The sequence below is a fragment of the Ambystoma mexicanum genome, chromosome 5q, assembly GCF_040938575.1.
Source record: "Ambystoma mexicanum isolate Mex_15411 chromosome 5q, UKY_AmexF1_1, whole genome shotgun sequence".
Taxonomy (NCBI): Eukaryota; Metazoa; Chordata; class Amphibia; order Caudata; family Ambystomatidae; genus Ambystoma; species Ambystoma mexicanum.
Window position 1 is genome coordinate 923,112,563 of NC_090933.1, and position 18,807 is coordinate 923,131,369.

General features: G+C 40.3%; 1 protein-coding gene and 1 long non-coding RNA gene across 2 annotated transcripts in view; both read left to right on the forward strand.

Moving 5' to 3' along the window:
* SPAG1 (sperm associated antigen 1) overlaps positions 1–18,807 on the forward strand; it is a 1,725,603-nt gene that overhangs the window by 429,817 nt on the left and 1,276,979 nt on the right. The window lies entirely within an intron of this gene.
* On the forward strand, positions 13,537–14,211 carry LOC138497779 (uncharacterized). The gene is made up of 3 exons (XR_011278643.1): positions 13,537–13,623; positions 13,724–13,832; positions 13,957–14,211. It is a non-coding gene; the product is annotated as an uncharacterized lncRNA (long non-coding RNA).

The following is an 18,807-nucleotide window of genomic DNA, read 5'->3' on the forward strand; positions in this document are numbered from 1 at the left end:
TATTGGTAGGGATTCTATCAATTTACGTACATATTCATCATTATATGCCAGGCATTTATCTGATTGAGACGCCATCATAACCGTGGTACACGGTGAGGGTATATACTGTGTGGTTCTTTTACAGAATCAAGAGAGAGTAAGGCTGTACAAGCCACCGAGACCAAATGGTCTCTAACTATATTTTTCTCAAACGGCAAAAACCATGCATTAATGGATCACAAAACACACTCCTTACCACATGGATAAGACTGGTAGTATATAAAAGAAGGTGTAAAACATGACGCACAATATATCCACAGGAATTGCACCTACACGTAAATCCGTATATTCCTTTAAAACATGTCTTTATTTAATTCATTATAACACTCTTAAAATGATCATATTACATAAAATTCATCATCCAACACACAAGATATAAAACATAAAAAAAGACTCAACTTTACAACACATAACAATCCCAAAAAATCGGGTTAAATCTGCTGATTTTTACATTGACTCCGTGTGGGACTCCACACTGAAGAAATTTCTTTTCAATATCAGTTTTATTAGTATTTCCTCAATAACCCAACTTGTACAAGTTTCTGTCCTAAGAGCACGTATTACTGTGGGACATTCATCAGGGGTACAGATGGTATGTGTTTGTATCTGAAGGTGGATTGTATCTCTTTCCTGGCACTTTCTAGTCGCTCTGGATATAGCTAAAAAATTGACACCTGTTGGATAGAAACAGCGTGTATTACTAACTTGTATGGTAGTTTTGTGTCTATTAAATAGACTACAAACATCATCACCCTGATCCAAAAAAGGGGTGTGAGGTAAATATCTTACTTGACATACCTTCTGAATTGTGGTGATAACTTCCACAAGCCTCACCAAATCGTAGATTTTGGTGACACACGACTTCCAAATGATTACAGGAGGTCGCTCACAAACTGCCTCTCAACTTCTATAAAAAGAAACACACAGATAGAATTCCTAAACTCATTTTCAACTCAGGTGAGGACTGTATATGATCTATTGTCTTTAAGTATCCAAGTCTTACTTACAGCACTTCCATGTAAATCAGGACTCCAGGTGAGGATGTGCCTCCAACTCGATAGATGGTAGGGTGGGACGGCAAAATTAAATCTCCCTGTGGAGTCAAAAGAGAACCAATGAGTTGTGGTAACCATTTGTCTCTGGACACTTTATTTAAAAAGTCCCCTTATGTAAGGGAACTTCAATCAAGAATAGGGTGAAAGTTCGCCCAAACTCTTAAAACTCTAGGGTTACGACCAATACTTAAATTCCAAGTACTCTTACAACCAAATTACTACGAAAGGTGATTGTATATCGAAGCTACGAGCCACTATATATACTATCCCTCTTACCACGTGTCGCTTGGAACTCTAAAGTTACGGCAAATACGACACAAAAATTGGATACCGGGACTTTTTTATGACTGGAGTACTGCTAAAGGTAATTATATATCTAAGTTGCGAGTCTGTACACACACTCCCTCTTACCTTGAAAAACCGAGTGTGGCCTCTGGATAGATCCCAGGTAAGAATACGCCACCTAACACTGAACCCAAAGCACTTTTCAAAATATTCATGTGACTCCGTCACGTTACACGAAAACCGTGCAGACGTCACGCGTATGAAATCGCGTAGTGACGTCATCACGTGTCGCGTAGTGTCCACAAATCGCGTGTGACAATGTCTAAGAAACTGTAACCAGAGGCGGGCATACTGAAGCTCACTCCCTAACACCCAAAGCTGTGGGGTACGTAATGAGGAAGGAATAAAGAGGAAAGATCATGAGGGGAAAAAAATGAGGGAAAAAAAATAATAAGGTAAAGAACATCGCTGACCGTGCCCCATAAGGTATCAAAACAATGTATTGTCATGGTAAGCTGTGATATAGTTTGTAAACATGAGTATAATCAGTAGAATTGTCAAATAAACACAATCACACAATCACCGAATTGCCATCTATTTTTCAAAGGTACAGTCTCAGCATCTGTTCAAACCCTTTTGTCAGCAGTATACGATCATATTACAAAATTGCAGAACAAAGCCATGACTTTTTCAAAGGTGCATCCAAAACATCTATTCCGCCCCTTGTTTCAAATATAATAATGAAAAACAACATTTGGCACGATGATGATATTACTACATTCTTAGATCAACTTCATAATCATCAATGTGAGGATCAGTAGACTTCAAACATGTATTCTAGGAAACTTCCTAACACCAATACATCTATATGTACAATTGTAAATAGAGACTAATAACAAGAATGACTGTATAGAGGCGATGTCCCTTATGCATTGTGCCACTCTATATTCTCGTTTAAACCCTGGATATGGCTCTTAGTTTGGAAAATTAATTTTTGCTCCAGACTTAAAAGTTTCTTGTTAATCAAATCTTGTGTTTTACCTTTTATATGTTTCAAAATAGTCCAATAAAAGTCTGTACTTTTATGATTTTTTTCCAAAAAATGCTTCACGAGTGGTGCTTGTTCCACCTTATTTTTGATGCAACTCTTATGTTCAGTCATTCTTATTTTACATTTCCGATTGGTTTTACCAATATAGATGTATTGGCACGGGCATTTAATAACATATACAACATTCTCTGTATTACAGTTTGTATGCTCAGTAATGTTCCATTCTTTATTGAGACCTAAATCTACTTGGGTTGTTTTGGTGGTCTGTGCACACATGCTGCAATTGCCGCATGGATGATGTCCTACAACTGGAGGTAGATCCCACAGTCTTCTCTGTTGGGTTTCTCTGATTCTATTGTTTCCAATGTCGTTCCTCATCACTAGATTGCGTATCGTGGTACTCTTCTTGAATGCCACTAGTGGTTTAACCCTTTCCTTAGGCATCACCTTCTTCCAATTTTTGTTGATAATGGCTTTAATCTTATAGGATAGATTACTAAAAGTATTTACAAACACTAATGGATTCTCTTTACATGTCTTATTCTGGTGTAAATGGTGGTCAAATAGGGCTTCTCTGTTGTTATTAAATGCTCTCTTCGCTGCATCTTTAACTAGACGTTTGGGATATCCTCGGTTAGTCAGTTTCGTAATCAATTTGTTGGCACCTTCCTCATATGACTCTCTCGTACTGCTATTCCTCTTAATACGAAGAAATTGACCAAAGGGTAAATTATTCTTCACATGTTGGGCATGGTGACTAGAATAATGAAGAAGAGCATTTCTATCTGTTGCTTTGTTATAAGGTTTTATCAATAAGGTACCCTGATGATGGTATATCGAAATGTCCAGAAAATCAATCGTATCATTACTCATTTTCATAGTAAATTTAAGGTACCTATTTTGTGTGTTCAGCCATTTGTTGAATTCATTGGCTTCTTCTACACTGCCCTTCCAAATGACAAAAATGTCATCTATGTAACGCAGCCAACACACTATATTGTCTTGAAACGGGTTTAGACTGCGATATATGATGGTTTCTTCAAACATATTGACGTATAGATTAGCTAGATTAGGTGCCATAGCTGCACCCATGGCCGTCCCTTCAATTTGGACATAAAACTGTCCCATAAATTGAAAAAAATTGTTCGTCAACGCCATCTCTGTACACCACTTTATGATTGTTATGTGTTGTAAAGTTGAGTCTTTTTTTATGTTTTATATCTTGTGTGTTGGATGATGAATTTTATGTAATATGATCATTTTAAGAGTGTTATAATGAATTAAATAAAGACATGTTTTAAAGGAATATACGGATTTACGTGTAGGTGCAATTCCTGTGGATATATTGTGCGTCATGTTTTACACCTTCTTTTATATACTACCAGTCTTATCCATGTGGTAAGGAGTGTGTTTTGTGATCCATTAATGCATGGTTTTTGCCGTTTGAGAAAAATATAGTTAGAGACCATTTGGTCTCGGTGGCTTGTACAGCCTTACTCTCTCTTGATTCTGTAAAAGAACCACACAGTATATACCCTCACCGTGTACCACGGTTATGATGGCGTCTCAATCAGATAAATGCCTGGCATATAATGATGAATATGTACGTAAATTGATAGAATCCCTACCAATAATGGGCTTGGACAAAGACCTAGATATCCTCACTAAAGACGATCAATGGGATGAACTTGCACAATTAAGAAAAAGACTCATAAGAACTGAGTTACATGCCATCATCATGTTAGAATACGTCAAGCACCAGGCATTACCACAAGGATTGATTGTCAGGAATGAACCTAGATTATTTTTGGATAACCAAGATTTTAAATTGAAATGGAGTTACATTTCTAATAAATGTGGTCGAGATTGGCTTATTCTAATAATAGAAACAGCCCAGGAAACTGCTAAAAAAATAGAAGTGGATTTAAAATCATTGGAAGAAGAGATTAAGAAGAAATTTGAAGTTGAGGCTTTTAAGACTAGTCTAGACAAACATCTAAAAGAAATGCAGGATTTCAAAATGGAAACAATTACAGAACGAGTGAAACGTATGAAGAAAGATGTACAGAATTTCTCACATGAGAAGGCTTTTATTTATACTAACAAAGATTATAAGTTTGGAGATCCAAAACCTGGACGTAACCAACAGCCAAATCGTAGAGTACGTTTTAGAAATACTTCATACAGTTCGAGTGCAGGATCTGATGATAATGAGGAGTATAGTAGAACAGGATCGAGTGGTAACAGCAAGGAAAGCGAGAATAGACCCAATAGAGGAAGGGGTGCAAGGGGTAACTATCAAGGTAGAAATGATCAACGACAGCCTTTTTTAGAAAGAGGCAGCGGACAAAGACAATGGGCCCCAGACCGGATGCAGACCCGGAGTCACAGGGGTTGGTAGTTAATCTCTCCGCTACCATTCTAACTGAACATGAAAAATGTGTACTGAATAAAGGTCTAAATTATGTGATATCTAAACATCATAACCCATTTGAGTTCAGAGTGGAGTTTCAAAAATTCATGAGAAAAGTCCACCTTAAAGAATTCTTTGAAAATAATGCCTTTAATGGTTCAAAAAATTGTAGTGGCCTCAGAAACCCTTCTATTTTCTGTGCCCCCCCATCTTCGTATTCCCCTGAATCTATTGTTTTCGAAAAGAAGGTATTAGAAGAGTTAAGAGCATTGGAATCTATGGGCATCCCCAGACATTCCAACCTCAGCAAAAGTGAACAGAGTACTCTTAAATCTTTAGGGTCGAATACCAATATCATCATTCGACAAGCTGACAAAGGGGGTGCAATAGTAGTTCTAGATAGAACTCAATATGTGGAAGAGTGTTTGAATCTACTATCAAATACTAACCATTACAAAAAAATAGATAAGGATCCCAGTAATGAATTACTTACGAACATTAGAGACAAAGTGACTAAAGCAGTGGATTTAAAACTCATTAGTAAACAAGAAGGAGAATATCTTGTGAGAGAGAATGGTAGAATTCCAATCTTCTACATACTCCCCAAAATCCATAAAAACCTAAGAAACCCCCCCGGAAGACCCATAGTCTCTGGTATCGATTCGCTGCTGGAACCGTTGTCCAAATACGCAGATTGCTATCTCCGACCTTTCATACCCAGCATGAGAAGCTATGTAAAAGATACCACTGATGCCATAATGAGAATTGAGGGTAGCCAGTTTGATCCAGATATCAATCTATTATTATGTCTGGACATACAGGCTTTATATACCAACATACCCCAACAAGCGACACTTGAGGTTGTAGAAGAAACCCTCCTCAAAAGAGAAGATGACCATCCGGTTTCCAATTCTTTCATAAAGTGGTGTACAGAGATGGCGTTGACGAACAATTTTTTTCAATTTATGGGACAGTTTTATGTCCAAATTGAAGGGACGGCCATGGGTGCAGCTATGGCACCTAATCTAGCTAATCTATACGTCAATATGTTTGAAGAAACCATCATATATCGCAGTCTAAACCCGTTTCAAGACAATATAGTGTGTTGGCTGCGTTACATAGATGACATTTTTGTCATTTGGAAGGGCAGTGTAGAAGAAGCCAATGAATTCAACAAATGGCTGAACACACAAAATAGGTACCTTAAATTTACTATGAAAATGAGTAATGATACGATTGATTTTCTGGACATTTCGATATACCATCATCAGGGTACCTTATTGATAAAACCTTATAACAAAGCAACAGATAGAAATGCTCTTCTTCATTATTCTAGTCACCATGCCCAACATGTGAAGAATAATTTACCCTTTGGTCAATTTCTTCGTATTAAGAGGAATAGCAGTACGAGAGAGTCATATGAGGAAGGTGCCAACAAATTGATTACGAAACTGACTAACCGAGGATATCCCAAACGTCTAGTTAAAGATGCAGCGAAGAGAGCATTTAATAACAACAGAGAAGCCCTATTTGACCACCATTTACACCAGAATAAGACATGTAAAGAGAATCCATTAGTGTTTGTAAATACTTTTAGTAATCTATCCTATAAGATTAAAGCCATTATCAACAAAAATTGGAAGAAGGTGATGCCTAAGGAAAGGGTTAAACCACTAGTGGCATTCAAGAAGAGTACCACGATACGCAATCTAGTGATGAGGAACGACATTGGAAACAATAGAATCAGAGAAACCCAACAGAGAAGACTGTGGGATCTACCTCCAGTTGTAGGACATCATCCATGCGGCAATTGCAGCATGTGTGCACAGACCACCAAAACAACCCAAGTAGATTTAGGTCTCAATAAAGAATGGAACATTACTGAGCATACAAACTGTAATACAGAGAATGTTGTATATGTTATTAAATGCCCGTGCCAATACATCTATATTGGTAAAACCAATCGGAAATGTAAAATAAGAATGACTGAACATAAGAGTTGCATCAAAAATAAGGTGGAACAAGCACCACTCGTGAAGCATTTTTTGGAAAAAAATCATAAAAGTACAGACTTTTATTGGACTATTTTGAAATATATAAAAGGTAAAACACAAGATTTGATTAACAAGAAACTTTTAAGTCTGGAGCAAAAATTAATTTTCCAAACTAAGAGCCATATCCAGGGTTTAAACGAGAATATAGAGTGGCACAATGCATAAGGGACATCGTCTCTATACAGTCATTCTTGTTATTAGTCTCTATTTACAATTGTACATATAGATGTATTGGTGTTAGGAAGTTTCCTAGAATACATGTTTGAAGTCTACTGATCCTCACATTGATGATTATGAAGTTGATCTAAGAATGTAGTAATATCATCATCGTGCCAAATGTTGTTTTTCATTATTATATTTGAAACAAGGGGCGGAATAGATGTTTTGGATGCACCTTTGAAAAAGTCATGGCTTTGTTCTGCAATTTTGTAATATGATCGTATACTGCTGACAAAAGGGTTTGAACAGATGCTGAGACTGTACCTTTGAAAAATAGATGGCAATTCGGTGATTGTGTGATTGTGTTTATTTGACAATTCTACTGATTATACTCATGTTTACAAACTATATCACAGCTTACCATGACAATACATTGTTTTGATACCTTATGGGGCACGGTCAGCGATGTTCTTTACCTTATTATTTTTTTTCCCTCATTTTTTTCCCCTCATGATCTTTCCTCTTTATTCCTTCCTCATTACGTACCCCACAGCTTTGGGTGTTAGGGAGTGAGCTTCAGTATGCCCGCCTCTGGTTACAGTTTCTTAGACATTGTCACACGCGATTTGTGGACACTACGCGACACGTGATGACGTCACTACGCGATTTCATACGCGTGACGTCTGCACGGTTTTCGTGTAACGTGACGGAGTCACATGAATATTTTGAAAAGTGCTTTGGGTTCAGTGTTAGGTGGCGTATTCTTACCTGGGATCTATCCAGAGGCCACACTCGGTTTTTCAAGGTAAGAGGGAGTGTGTGTACAGACTCGCAACTTAGATATATAATTACCTTTAGCAGTACTCCAGTCATAAAAAAGTCCCGGTATCCAATTTTTGTGTCGTATTTGCCGTAACTTTAGAGTTCCAAGCGACACGTGGTAAGAGGGATAGTATATATAGTGGCTCGTAGCTTCGATATACAATCACCTTTCGTAGTAATTTGGTTGTAAGAGTACTTGGAATTTAAGTATTGGTCGTAACCCTAGAGTTTTAAGAGTTTGGGCGAACTTTCACCCTATTCTTGATTGAAGTTCCCTTACATAAGGGGACTTTTTAAATAAAGTGTCCAGAGACAAATGGTTACCACAACTCATTGGTTCTCTTTTGACTCCACAGGGAGATTTAATTTTGCCGTCCCACCCTACCATCTATCGAGTTGGAGGCACATCCTCACCTGGAGTCCTGATTTACATGGAAGTGCTGTAAGTAAGACTTGGATACTTAAAGACAATAGATCATATACAGTCCTCACCTGAGTTGAAAATGAGTTTAGGAATTCTATCTGTGTGTTTCTTTTTATAGAAGTTGAGAGGCAGTTTGTGAGCGACCTCCTGTAATCATTTGGAAGTCGTGTGTCACCAAAATCTACGATTTGGTGAGGCTTGTGGAAGTTATCACCACAATTCAGAAGGTATGTCAAGTAAGATATTTACCTCACACCCCTTTTTTGGATCAGGGTGATGATGTTTGTAGTCTATTTAATAGACACAAAACTACCATACAAGTTAGTAATACACGCTGTTTCTATCCAACAGGTGTCAATTTTTTAGCTATATCCAGAGCGACTAGAAAGTGCCAGGAAAGAGATACAATCCACCTTCAGATACAAACACATACCATCTGTACCCCTGATGAATGTCCCACAGTAATACGTGCTCTTAGGACAGAAACTTGTACAAGTTGGGTTATTGAGGAAATACTAATAAAACTGATATTGAAAAGAAATTTCTTCAGTGTGGAGTCCCACACGGAGTCAATGTAAAAATCAGCAGATTTAACCCGATTTTTTGGGATTGTTATGTGTTGTAAAGTTGAGTCTTTTTTTATGTTTTATATCTTGTGTGTTGGATGATGAATTTTATGTAATATGATCATTTTAAGAGTGTTATAATGAATTAAATAAAGACATGTTTTAAAGGAATATACGGATTTACGTGTAGGTGCAATTCCTGTGGATATATTGTGCGTCATGTTTTACACCTTCTTTTATATACTACCAGTCTTATCCATGTGGTAAGGAGTGTGTTTTGTGATCCATTAATGCATGGTTTTTGCCGTTTGAGAAAAATATAGTTAGAGACCATTTGGTCTCGGTGGCTTGTACAGCCTTACTCTCTCTTGATTCTGTAAAAGAACCACACAGTATATACCCTCACCGTGTACCACGGTTATGATGGCGTCTCAATCAGATAAATGCCTGGCATATAATGATGAATATGTACGTAAATTGATAGAATCCCTACCAATAATGGGCTTGGACAAAGACCTAGATATCCTCACTAAAGACGATCAATGGGATGAACTTGCACAATTAAGAAAAAGACTCATAAGAACTGAGTTACATGCCATCATCATGTTAGAATACGTCAAGCACCAGGCATTACCACAAGGATTGATTGTCAGGAATGAACCTAGATTATTTTTGGATAACCAAGATTTTAAATTGAAATGGAGTTACATTTCTAATAAATGTGGTCGAGATTGGCTTATTCTAATAATAGAAACAGCCCAGGAAACTGCTAAAAAAATAGAAGTGGATTTAAAATCATTGGAAGAAGAGATTAAGAAGAAATTTGAAGTTGAGGCTTTTAAGACTAGTCTAGACAAACATCTAAAAGAAATGCAGGATTTCAAAATGGAAACAATTACAGAACGAGTGAAACGTATGAAGAAAGATGTACAGAATTTCTCACATGAGAAGGCTTTTATTTATACTAACAAAGATTATAAGTTTGGAGATCCAAAACCTGGACGTAACCAACAGCCAAATCGTAGAGTACGTTTTAGAAATACTTCATACAGTTCGAGTGCAGGATCTGATGATAATGAGGAGTATAGTAGAACAGGATCGAGTGGTAACAGCAAGGAAAGCGAGAATAGACCCAATAGAGGAAGGGGTGCAAGGGGTAACTATCAAGGTAGAAATGATCAACGACAGCCTTTTTTAGAAAGAGGCAGCGGACAAAGACAATGGGCCCCAGACCGGATGCAGACCCGGAGTCACAGGGGTTGGTAGTTAATCTCTCCGCTACCATTCTAACTGAACATGAAAAATGTGTACTGAATAAAGGTCTAAATTATGTGATATCTAAACATCATAACCCATTTGAGTTCAGAGTGGAGTTTCAAAAATTCATGAGAAAAGTCCACCTTAAAGAATTCTTTGAAAATAATGCCTTTAATGGTTCAAAAAATTGTAGTGGCCTCAGAAACCCTTCTATTTTCTGTGCCCCCCCATCTTCGTATTCCCCTGAATCTATTGTTTTCGAAAAGAAGGTATTAGAAGAGTTAAGAGCATTGGAATCTATGGGCATCCCCAGACATTCCAACCTCAGCAAAAGTGAACAGAGTACTCTTAAATCTTTAGGGTCGAATACCAATATCATCATTCGACAAGCTGACAAAGGGGGTGCAATAGTAGTTCTAGATAGAACTCAATATGTGGAAGAGTGTTTGAATCTACTATCAAATACTAACCATTACAAAAAAATAGATAAGGATCCCAGTAATGAATTACTTACGAACATTAGAGACAAAGTGACTAAAGCAGTGGATTTAAAACTCATTAGTAAACAAGAAGGAGAATATCTTGTGAGAGAGAATGGTAGAATTCCAATCTTCTACATACTCCCCAAAATCCATAAAAACCTAAGAAACCCCCCCGGAAGACCCATAGTCTCTGGTATCGATTCGCTGCTGGAACCGTTGTCCAAATACGCAGATTGCTATCTCCGACCTTTCATACCCAGCATGAGAAGCTATGTAAAAGATACCACTGATGCCATAATGAGAATTGAGGGTAGCCAGTTTGATCCAGATATCAATCTATTATTATGTCTGGACATACAGGCTTTATATACCAACATACCCCAACAAGCGACACTTGAGGTTGTAGAAGAAACCCTCCTCAAAAGAGAAGATGACCATCCGGTTTCCAATTCTTTCATAAAGTGGTGTACAGAGATGGCGTTGACGAACAATTTTTTTCAATTTATGGGACAGTTTTATGTCCAAATTGAAGGGACGGCCATGGGTGCAGCTATGGCACCTAATCTAGCTAATCTATACGTCAATATGTTTGAAGAAACCATCATATATCGCAGTCTAAACCCGTTTCAAGACAATATAGTGTGTTGGCTGCGTTACATAGATGACATTTTTGTCATTTGGAAGGGCAGTGTAGAAGAAGCCAATGAATTCAACAAATGGCTGAACACACAAAATAGGTACCTTAAATTTACTATGAAAATGAGTAATGATACGATTGATTTTCTGGACATTTCGATATACCATCATCAGGGTACCTTATTGATAAAACCTTATAACAAAGCAACAGATAGAAATGCTCTTCTTCATTATTCTAGTCACCATGCCCAACATGTGAAGAATAATTTACCCTTTGGTCAATTTCTTCGTATTAAGAGGAATAGCAGTACGAGAGAGTCATATGAGGAAGGTGCCAACAAATTGATTACGAAACTGACTAACCGAGGATATCCCAAACGTCTAGTTAAAGATGCAGCGAAGAGAGCATTTAATAACAACAGAGAAGCCCTATTTGACCACCATTTACACCAGAATAAGACATGTAAAGAGAATCCATTAGTGTTTGTAAATACTTTTAGTAATCTATCCTATAAGATTAAAGCCATTATCAACAAAAATTGGAAGAAGGTGATGCCTAAGGAAAGGGTTAAACCACTAGTGGCATTCAAGAAGAGTACCACGATACGCAATCTAGTGATGAGGAACGACATTGGAAACAATAGAATCAGAGAAACCCAACAGAGAAGACTGTGGGATCTACCTCCAGTTGTAGGACATCATCCATGCGGCAATTGCAGCATGTGTGCACAGACCACCAAAACAACCCAAGTAGATTTAGGTCTCAATAAAGAATGGAACATTACTGAGCATACAAACTGTAATACAGAGAATGTTGTATATGTTATTAAATGCCCGTGCCAATACATCTATATTGGTAAAACCAATCGGAAATGTAAAATAAGAATGACTGAACATAAGAGTTGCATCAAAAATAAGGTGGAACAAGCACCACTCGTGAAGCATTTTTTGGAAAAAAATCATAAAAGTACAGACTTTTATTGGACTATTTTGAAACATATAAAAGGTAAAACACAAGATTTGATTAACAAGAAACTTTTAAGTCTGGAGCAAAAATTAATTTTCCAAACTAAGAGCCATATCCAGGGTTTAAACGAGAATATAGAGTGGCACAATGCATAAGGGACATCGTCTCTATACAGTCATTCTTGTTATTAGTCTCTATTTACAATTGTACATATAGATGTATTGGTGTTAGGAAGTTTCCTAGAATACATGTTTGAAGTCTACTGATCCTCACATTGATGATTATGAAGTTGATCTAAGAATGTAGTAATATCATCATCGTGCCAAATGTTGTTTTTCATTATTATATTTGAAACAAGGGGCGGAATAGATGTTTTGGATGCACCTTTGAAAAAGTCATGGCTTTGTTCTGCAATTTTGTAATATGATCGTATACTGCTGACAAAAGGGTTTGAACAGATGCTGAGACTGTACCTTTGAAAAATAGATGGCAATTCGGTGATTGTGTGATTGTGTTTATTTGACAATTCTACTGATTATACTCATGTTTACAAACTATATCACAGCTTACCATGACAATACATTGTTTTGATACCTTATGGGGCACGGTCAGCGATGTTCTTTACCTTATTATTTTTTTTCCCTCATTTTTTTCCCCTCATGATCTTTCCTCTTTATTCCTTCCTCATTACGTACCCCACAGCTTTGGGTGTTAGGGAGTGAGCTTCAGTATGCCCGCCTCTGGTTACAGTTTCTTAGACATTGTCACACGCGATTTGTGGACACTACGCGACACGTGATGACGTCACTACGCGATTTCATACGCGTGACGTCTGCACGTTTTTCGTGTAACGTGACGGAGTCACATGAATATTTTGAAAAGTGCTTTGGGTTCAGTGTTAGGTGGCGTATTCTTACCTGGGATCTATCCAGAGGCCACACTCGGTTTTTCAAGGTAAGAGGGAGTGTGTGTACAGACTCGCAACTTAGATATATAATTACCTTTAGCAGTACTCCAGTCATAAAAAAGTCCCGGTATCCAATTTTTGTGTCGTATTTGCCGTAACTTTAGAGTTCCAAGCGACACGTGGTAAGAGGGATAGTATATATAGTGGCTCGTAGCTTCGATATACAATCACCTTTCGTAGTAATTTGGTTGTAAGAGTACTTGGAATTTAAGTATTGGTCGTAACCCTAGAGTTTTAAGAGTTTGGGCGAACTTTCACCCTATTCTTGATTGAAGTTCCCTTACATAAGGGGACTTTTTAAATAAAGTGTCCAGAGACAAATGGTTACCACAACTCATTGGTTCTCTTTTGACTCCACAGGGAGATTTAATTTTGCCGTCCCACCCTACCATCTATCGAGTTGGAGGCACATCCTCACCTGGAGTCCTGATTTACATGGAAGTGCTGTAAGTAAGACTTGGATACTTAAAGACAATAGATCATATACAGTCCTCACCTGAGTTGAAAATGAGTTTAGGAATTCTATCTGTGTGTTTCTTTTTATAGAAGTTGAGAGGCAGTTTGTGAGCGACCTCCTGTAATCATTTGGAAGTCGTGTGTCACCAAAATCTACGATTTGGTGAGGCTTGTGGAAGTTATCACCACAATTCAGAAGGTATGTCAAGTAAGATATTTACCTCACACCCCTTTTTTGGATCAGGGTGATGATGTTTGTAGTCTATTTAATAGACACAAAACTACCATACAAGTTAGTAATACACGCTGTTTCTATCCAACAGGTGTCAATTTTTTAGCTATATCCAGAGCGACTAGAAAGTGCCAGGAAAGAGATACAATCCACCTTCAGATACAAACACATACCATCTGTACCCCTGATGAATGTCCCACAGTAATACGTGCTCTTAGGACAGAAACTTGTACAAGTTGGGTTATTGAGGAAATACTAATAAAACTGATATTGAAAAGAAATTTCTTCAGTGTGGAGTCCCACACGGAGTCAATGTAAAAATCAGCAGATTTAACCCGATTTTTTGGGATTGTTATGTGTTGTAAAGTTGAGTCTTTTTTTATGTTTTATATCTTGTGTGTTGGATGATGAATTTTATGTAATATGATCATTTTAAGAGTGTTATAATGAATTAAATAAAGACATGTTTTAAAGGAATATACGGATTTACGTGTAGGTGCAATTCCTGTGGATATATTGTGCGTCATGTTTTACACCTTCTTTTATATACTACCAGTGGTTGTAATTAAAACCACAATATGGCCCTCAGAAAGAAATCCAGTCAAACTTCTGTCGGAAAATCGGTGTTTTACCAAAAAGGCCAATTTACATCTATGATTGATGGTCTGACATGGAGGAACTTACTTCATGTCACAGAGGAAATGAAATGGATTTTACAAAAGAATGTCCAGGACATATTCCTACTTGCCACACAGTTGCGTACACTTTAATTATTTTACCTTGCGTCTAACACTTGTACCTGTAAAATTAAGGTGTCATTTTAAATCGTGTTCACGAGTTATTAAAATTTGTGAATACACCTTTGAGGCTTGTACCTTTTTGCCCCTTAGCATGGGTTGCTGAATCACTACATTCGGAGTAACTTGCACATTACTAAACTACTACGTTTTCAGTAGTAAGTCCTGTACACTGCTGGAGAAGTTTTGTGAATTGACCCCACTGAGGCGGTCTTTTAATACCATTATCATCGTTCTTTCTTGATACAGCTATGAAGAAGGTATGAGCAAATGGTTCTTCTGTATTACACATATCAGTTTTAATTCAAGTAATGCCCACAATCTGATCTTAGATGCACACTTTTGTGATCAACCTAGACACAACTTTAACTATTAACACAACCTATTGATGATGTCAGTACTGGTTTCTGTTGTGGCATACAAGTTCCTATGTTGCAACACAGTGTGTTAGTTTATTTTCTATATTTGGCTAGTATTTGTTTGCCATTTATTTTATTTTTTCGCTTGCTCTTGGATTAAGTCGTTTCCTCATGTACTCACTGTCTTGAGCTATATGTCATTTTCCACTGATGTAGCAAATGTGGAGAATTACTGTAACTAGTGTGAAGTCACAAAACTGAAGTATAGCATCCCAAAAGCTCCCAAGAGGGATAACACTTAGGTTTCTTGTCCCCACTGTTGACTCGTGCCGCCGAATCTCGGGGGACAAGCGCTCAAAACACGTAGAGCGTGAAAAAACAACACCGACATGAGACAGGTGCAGTAGCACAACTTGGTTTATTCACTGCCTCTATGCAACTAATTATTCCCCCCTCGTCATATCCCGTTCGCGCCCCCTTCCCTATCCCCAACATCACTTCCCCAGTCTCTTGACCCGAATGTGGGCCGTCCTCTCTAATGATGAGGGGACTTCATGTTGCACATGCTCACGACATGACATCCCCCCTTTTTAATGTTAAAGATCACTTACAGTTTTATCAGCCCATTTCCTCGTCGTTGGGGCTTTATGTGACATCTCTGCAGCCTCGTGGGGAGAGGTGGCATCGGCAGCGGCGACAATGTTTCTCCTCCCTTGTTGTCATCTTCTTCAGATTGTTCGGCGTCACCTCGATATGGCTCATCGGAGTGCCTGTCCTCTTGACTTTTGTACGTGTGATCCCACGCGATGAGTGGGGTGTCCGTAAACTTATAAGTGCGACGAGTTCCTAGTTAAGGCCCGTTGTCGGTCTCCACATGCTGCCACCCTGGTGTCCTTTTTGCAGGTCACAATTAGGGAGTCTGATGTAAACGTGGCATCCTCCTTCCGGCCTTTTGGCTGTCGTACCAACAAACAGTCCCGGATTCTATGCCACACTCTCTGGCTCTTCGTCGGGCATCCACCTGGTCGTTAATTTTCTCCTTCTCCTCTTGGTCCCTGGTCCTCGCACGTTGTTCCAGGGGTGTTGAAGGTGGCTGGGTGTGTCCCTCGGGGAGTCTTGTCTTGACGTGTCTGCGAAACACCAGGTCGGAGAGGCAGACTCCGGTGGTACTATGTGGCGTGTGGCGGTATTCATGCAGAAGCTGGTGTAGGGCTTGTTGAAACAGCTTGTTGAGGATGGTGGCTCTCTGTAGTGTCCTCCTTGATGCTGGCCATAAATCTCTCAACTGTGCCGTTGGCTTGAGGCCAGCGCGGTGTGCTGGAACCCCATGTATCGTGCAAAGTTTGAAAGTCCTGGCTGGCGAAGGGAGGGCCATTGTCCGACTTCATGATTTTTGGTATTCGTAGGTGGACAGCATGCACTTCTCTGCGGGGTCACGCATGTGGCTGATGTGCTGTCGATTAGCTGAGCATCTGGCAAACGTGAGTGTTCGTCGATTAGCAAGAGTACATACGTGCCGTTGCTAAGCGGTCTAAAGAAGTCCACCGCCATTTCTTCCCAAACGTTCTCTGGTAGTGTAGACATTTGTAGCAGGTTGGGAAGGGGAGGCTGAGCCACTTGAGCGCATACAGAGCACTTGCCGACAATCTCTTCCACTATGGCGTCACGCTTGTGGAACAAAACCTTTTGGCGGAAGAGGCGCTTTGTAGATGCCACCTCCGGTGGCCTTCGTGTGCCAGCACAACTGTCTTTGCCCATAGGGCCTCAGGAACAGTAACTTTACACCCGTCATGACAATGTGATCATCGACAACTGTCAGTTCGTCTCTCGCCAGGTCCATACATCGTATATCGTCCTTCACCGCCTCATTTTCTTGCCTGACCTGGTGTTTCAGATGTGAGGTTTTACCTGATTTGATGCAGTGTGTTACTATTGCAAGGGCCTGGTCCTGTTCTGACGCAGTTGCGAGGGTGGCCCAGTCTATTGGGAGTGGCTGTAGGTGGTGAATGATGTGGTTGATATAGGCATCTGTGATGGATGGTCACACCTGGGCTGGACTTGTGAGGTGGCTAGACAGATAGTCCGGTGGATTTTCTTCCTTTCTGGGGCGATGCACAATGTCAAATTTGTAGTCCTGTAATCTCAGACCCCACTGGACTATCCTGGGGGGCATCCTGGCCTTGGGTCTCTGTAAATTGTCAAGAGGGCTTGATAGTCCGTAATGACCGTGAATGCTTTCCCGTATAAGAACAAGTGAAAATACTTGCCGGCCCATTCGACTGCAAGACTCTCCTTTCTGAGGGGATTGTGTCCTCCAACGTATTCCACATCTTTTACAGGTAGTTACCACAGCTGTGCTCCTTCGGAAACTTTTTCGGCGTAGGCGTCCTGCGTCGATGACGTCGATACGCTCCCTCAAGGATCTCCTCCGACGTCACCGGATGTTCTAAGTAGGACGCACGACGCCCGTAGCCTCAGTTCCATTTTTTCCGCGAACGTGTTCGCTTCGAAATCTCGGCACACCTCGGTTATCTCATGTGAATCGGTTCTTCGAATATCGTGATTAATACGAAAATATGTCTTCGTCTTCTGCTACCCCAAAGTCGGGCTTCAAGAAGTGTCGGGACTGCGGTTCCAAGATGTCTCTGACGGACATGCACGACGTCTGCCTTTGGTGCCTCGGTGAGAGCCACCCCACTGATGACTGCGACGAATGCCAGTCTTTGACGTCGAAGGCCTTGCAGGAGCGGAAGAAGAAGCTGTCGGCAGGTAGGGTTTCCAAACCCTGTAAGTCTAAGTCCACTGGACTTTCGACCGAGGATTCGAGGAGGGACTCTCCGCATCAGCGTAAGTCCAGGGGGGGGTCTCGTTCCAGGAGTGGGTCCTGCCATTCCTCGGCCTCTTCGAGGTATGCACGAGTCGCAGGGCACCGTTCCGACCGTGCCTTCGAGAGAAGCCATCAAGGAATGCTCTAGGGCCACCGCTCTCACGCCTTTGGGCACGGGTGGTCGGCGTGATCAACAGGAACCTTAGAGGTCCCGGTCATACAAGGAGGAACGCCATCATGCCTGCTCCAGGTCCCGGTCCTCAACGCCGTCGAAGGACGCACTCGGGGCTCTGGCCTCAAAGTCGCTGTTGAAGTCGTCGATGCTACTCCCATCAATGCCTTTTGAGGAATTTTTGCCAGAGGTAACCCAGAGAGCTGTAGAAGCTCCTAGGAAGGCGCTCAGCAAGTCTGTGCGGCCTAGTATCGACTCTGTTGTTCCTCCCATGGTGGACTTGTTCCAACCCTTGGAGTACATTTCAGAGGTTGCAGGGTCTGAGGATGAGGTGCCTCCTGAGGTTCCTGATGACTTGTTGTCTGGACATAGCCAGCTGGAAGACCTGCGTCAGTCTTTGCACGATACCAGTCGTCTTGATACCTCCCCAGAGGTTGAGTTTGGCAGGCCGGAGCCTGGTACGCATGCTGACTCTTTGTACAGGCGCCTCGTGTGGAGAGTGACGGAGTATCTGTGGTGGTCTGCTCCACCTGTGGATTTTCTGCAGGATGACATGACCAATATCCTTGACCAAGGTCCACCCACTGACCCGGTGTTGCCATTACAAAGAAGGGTGGCAGCGGATTGGACTGCGCCGGAGAGTCTCCCGGCAGTGAACAAGTCTTTGCCGAAAAAATACCGTCCAGCCAGTGGTGACCACTGCTACTATTCCTCTCGCCCTACTCCGGAGAGTTTGGTGGTGCAGGCGGGTACGGCCCCAGCAGAGCAGGCTGCGTACCCCACGATC